We start from the raw sequence: 5,486 nt of genomic DNA on the forward strand, positions 1-5,486 counted from the left end.
TTTAAAATCATCCGCAAGCCGTTCGTGCTGGTCGTGCATAGACGATCACGATATTTCAAAATGACATCACCTTGAAGAATGGCTTGCCAATGACATTTATTTAGTTTTGCTTCTCGGAATATTCAACCTTGACGATGTCACATATATGAAAGAGATCTTCAGCATTTTTTAATCTTCTGGCCTTGAATGCCGCAACAATGGTGATGACAATAGAGAGCGTGTGGCACAACTGTGGTGATAAAAAAAGCAAGCCGTCAATGTCACTTTTTTAACACAAAAAATTGCTATTTTAGTCATCAGGTAGGGCATTAAAGAAGATGACAGACGTTTTATAGAAAAAGCTCATCTTTGCCGAAAAGCCCACCCCGCCTCTGACATGCGAAGAAGGCCATGGACCCTCCACTAATGTCTGCAACGCATTGAGTTACAGTTTGCTCTATATTTACACAATTAGTTTTTTTTACTACACGGCTGAAAAGACGAACATGTATCACATGTCACTGAAAAGGCCTTCAACGCAACTCTACTTAAGATCAAGCGATGTTTTGGCGTGCACATTATCATGAATGATGATGGGCATGCCCTTTTCCTCAAATACAAATGTATTGGCGAACGCTATTTGAGTTTCAGCTGGCAAGCAGCGAGCACAAGACAAATTTAGGGCACTGAGTAGATGTCTTCACTTCTTTGAGGCGGAGAAGTTACCCAACGTTTCAGACTGTGGAAAGTGCAGCCGATCAGGGATGCTATCAGATATTGTCACGTTACGATAAATGCAACAATTACCTTTGCCTGACAAGCGAGAGACGCCTTCTCTAATTATTTCATAGGCATTTGTGAGACAAATCTGTCTGCAATATTAATGATGCTCTCCCTCCCAACCACGCCTCGGCCAACACCCCATCCTGAGAGCATACCCATCCAAAATTCTAGGCATACATTTACAGGAGAGGGCACACCATGCCAACGTCAATTCAGCCATAAACACATGCAACTCGGTTACTTACAAGAGGAATGCAGGCCTTTATAAAAAAACCAGCGAGCCAACTTGTTCCTGCATTAGCTGTCAACAAGATTCTCATCCTAGGCCATATTTTATACTCACACAACAACTCACCAAACCGTAATCAGCATTGAACACCTTGTACGAGGCCCTCCCGAAACCTTTCTACCTCCACTTCCAACCAGAAACTCTACGACACAGTACTATTTCTCCCCCTCACCTCTTTCCGCACCTACGTCGGGAACGTAAAATAGCCCGCCTCTCGGGAACACCGAAGGGTTGATGGATCCTGGAGCAGGCAGGTCTTTCTCAAATTGACCTTCCCTTACATAAACTTAAAAATCCCTGCCGTCAAACCTGCGCTTTGCCGCTGTACCTCGCCACATGTCCCCGGAAATAGACGACGTACGTAAGAGGGCACAAGCTAGCTATCACCAAGCCATCCTTTCACATTCAAATCGTAGCTAATTTGATGTGTCCGTCTTCGCGATAGGAGCCACGGGAACTCCGGAATACGCAATCTACACCCCCAAGTTCACACCAGTGGTTCACATAACAACCGCCCCCCCCCCCCCGCCTCCCTTAATATCATCACACTAGAACTAGTTCCCATCGAACGTGCTATCTAAGATTTTGTCCAAGTGCCTCGCAGATCAAATTTATATGATCTATTCTCTATAGACTCACCGGCTGCCATTCTCGCCTTGCAGCAGCGCAAACTCCCCCCAGATCTCTGACCATACCCTGAGGAAGCTCTGCACACACTTCACCCATCCTCGGTCACCATTCGGTGGGTTTCAGGTAACACTGGAATTGCAGGTAATGAGCTGCTTCATGAACTCGCCCGCGAAATGCAAATCCAGGCCCCTGTGATCCCCTTGCCTAGTCCCCCGACAACCGTTGAAGCTTTAATCTACAAACGCTCAATCAAATCTGACTACAAACAGCTCCGTAACTCTCAGCGACGCCTACCTCAGCCCCACCCTTAGCTCGATGACACGCAAACCCTCATCATTAGAAAGACCCAAATACCCAATCCAATCAAAAACTCTTCTAACTCTCGTTAAGCTTTACCACTTTCGACACCGTTCCGACCCCTCCTGCCCTAACTGTCTCTCCCTATACGCCAATTTAGAACATTGCCTTTTACAGTGCCCGGTAGCTGTATTTCCTATTTTCCCCATTCTTCACTAAACCCCATCCCACTTCTTGGAGTGCCTGGCTAGCGCCGGAGCAACTAGAAGATCAAACGGCCTTGTTCTACCAAGTCATGGACATCTTGAAAACTTAATTCGTTTTGTTTAAAAAGGTGCATTCTCTCGTTCTTTCTTTCTTTCTCTCTCTTTCTTCCTTTCACATTTTTTACATTATTGTTTAATATCATAAAAATAAAAGCCCAACCCAGACGTTTGTGCCGGTTTGTTTTGAGTGTTAAAAGTTCAAGTTTTAATGTTTGGACTTTAAGATATAAGATCAGGGGACTCAGTAAACCTACATTGCACAAAATACTACATATATAAGAAAATTAAAAAGAGGAAAGGGTTTTTATTTAAAAAAGTGGACGAGAGATATTTTGATAGTTTGGTTTCAAATTGTCTTTTAAAAATATAAAACTTCTAACAAAAACTCTTTTTAAGAAAAAAACAGTTTAAAACGATAATGTCCAGAAAGTTATCGTGCATATTTGGATTATATTGCCGAGTACACGACGTAAAAATATCACCCTCTCCACTTTAATATTGTAGGATAAAATTAATAATCACGTGGGTATATTTACTCGTTCATTATCTAACTCACTAATTAACTTATGACTTTAATAGCTTGCTCTAGCTTTTGCAAAACCACAAAAATTCTGTTAGCAAGGCTACTTTTTAGATTGATTTCAATAAATTAAAAACCGCCTTCTACCCATTCAAGATAGCCGCCACGAAAGCGGAACCATAAGCCACCGCAGTCAGAGTTCCAGTTCAGACATAAATCTTTCCCTCAGTAAAGAGCAGAATGAATCCTACTAATGCCACCATTATGAACATTTGTCCCACCACGGAATGCCGACCGCAGCGACATCTTTTTTCTTTCCTTCCTTCTTTCCTTTTCTTTCTTTCTTCTTTTCTTCCTTTCTTTCTTCATTTCTTTCTTTAATTCTTTCTTTCTTCCTATTTTTCATGCTGTCCTTCTTCATTGCTACTAAAATGGTACAAATGGCCGTACATGCAGTGATCGGGGCGTCACGCCATTCCGAGAATCCAGCTATGTGAACGAATTACGTGTGACATGACTACACACCCGACGTGGCACTACGCACCTCCCTAGGTTCACGTGACACTCACACGGCATTTAGGACATGCGAATACTTATTGTAAATCGCTAAGCGCACTATAAAGACATATCCTAACCTTGTTTTCTTTCAGTTAACTGATACCGCAAACTTCAGTTTCAACGTTCACGTGGGCCAAGGAGTCTCTACGAAACAAGTTATCGAAGCATTCTTGGCGTTGGTGCCACCAGCAAGTGGACGGGCTTGTCACCCGTATGACGGGGGGCGTTTCACGCTTACGGTGAAAACTGCGGAAGCAGCCGAAAAGCTGCGTGAGGCGGGACGATTGGTTATAGGAGGCAAGTCCCACGACCTCTTGCCTTTGGCGTCCAAGGTCAGGAACGTGACCCTCCTCCTGCTACCGGTGGAGGTTCGAGACCAGGCCGTCGCCCAAGTTTTAGGAGCATATGGGAAGATCATCCGAATGACACGGGAGACACATTGCGGGTACGCAGCATTGGAAATAGGGACCAGGCGTGTCACCGTGGAGATGGAAAGGGAGCTGCCAAACTATATCAGCGTCTTCGGCTTCCGGGGTATGTGCCTTTACCAAGGCATGAGAGAGGCCTGCAGGAGATGCGGTCAGGCCGGGCACCTCTCCTACGACTGCAGGACCCCTCGCTGTGCCAGATGCGGGGACTACGGACATGTTAGTTCAGAGTGCCGGTCATCGTGCAAGAAGTGCGGCGGTGACCACCCACCACGAAACCCAGCGGGAGGGCGGAGGACACAAAGGAGACAACCCCCTTTTTGAGGAGGACGAGGAAGCAGACATGCCGGCGGCAGCCCTTCGGCCCAGTGAAAACAGCGAAACACAGCGGGGCGGTGCTAGCTCGGTGATAAGCCCAGATAACGCGGGCGCGTCTACCGGTGACTCGGCGGAAAGCACGCCGATATTGGCAGGTATGGCCTAGGAAAGGACGACAACAACTCCGGGGCAACGGTCGGAAACTTCGAGTGACACGATGGGGTTATCATCCTCATCTGAAAAGCAAGACGAAGACTTGGGGGCCAGAAACGAAAAAGCTCTGATGGAAGCTGTGGCACAGACAATCAAGCGCCCACGTGACTCTTCAAGCTTGAGGGAAGGCGGCGATTCTGGGAAGCAAAGACACTCGCTTCCAGGGCAGCTGAGCAAGCTCCCCAAGCAACCGATTCAGACCAAATTAACAGTCCGGAAGAAAACCAAGGAATGGGGCTCCACCCCTTTCGACCCATCATGCGAGTGATGTCGTTAAATGTAAAAGGACTTCGGTCGCCGGCAAAGCAGGTGTGGATAGGGGTTCTTATGAACCAGCTGAAAGTGGACGCCTTGCTCCTCCAGGAAACTCACCTAGCGTGCACGCGGGAGGTGGGGGACTTTGGGGGCAAGGTGCCTGTGACCGGCTTCTATAGCTTCGGTGAGCGCAGAGCGAGGGGTGTGGCCATCCTGGTGTCGCCGACCTTCCGTGGTAGCGTCGGCAAGTACCGACACGACGATGAAGGCCGGCTCCTTACCGTAGACATCGTGCACAAGGGGAATGTGCCAAGGATAGCAAACGTCTATGCACCAGTGGACTGCAGAGAGGAAAGTTTTCTTCAGTAACCTGTACTTCTACCGGCACGGGAGACGAGAACTGGTGTTGGCGGGGAACTTTAACTGCGTCCTCGACCAGGCAAAAGACTCGCTCGGCGGCACGCAGAAACACCCCGCATGGAAAGCCAAAGGATTCCGTCAGCTGGTCACATCTTGTTCTCTAATGGACGCATGGACGGAACCTCCACGGAAACGCACCTGGACGCACCTTCTCCGCACAAGGGCGCTCAGTGAGGCTTGACCGCTTCTACGTCTCAGGCGCCCTGGTGTGCGCCCTTAAGGACTGCAAAGTTATGCCAGTAGGGAACACAGCAGCCTACGTGACGGACCGTCAAGCAGTCATCCTCGAGATGGAGCTAGCTCCGGGTGTCGGCAGGCAAGCGACTCTGTGGCGCCTTAACACCAGACTGCATCAGGACGAGGAAGTGGTCAACCATGTGCGGGCCTTCATCAAGAAAACACTCGACACGAAACAGCTCGACCTATGTTGGTGGGACGACTTCACCACGGAGATCACCGAGGTCTTCAAGGCTTAGGGTAGACGTCGAGTGGCGGAGCGACGACAGGAGGTAACAGTACTAAAGTGGGGT

This window comes from Ixodes scapularis, unplaced genomic scaffold (assembly GCF_016920785.2).
Source record: "Ixodes scapularis isolate PalLabHiFi unplaced genomic scaffold, ASM1692078v2 PGA_scaffold10__122_contigs__length_95168666, whole genome shotgun sequence".
Taxonomy (NCBI): Eukaryota; Metazoa; Arthropoda; class Arachnida; order Ixodida; family Ixodidae; genus Ixodes; species Ixodes scapularis.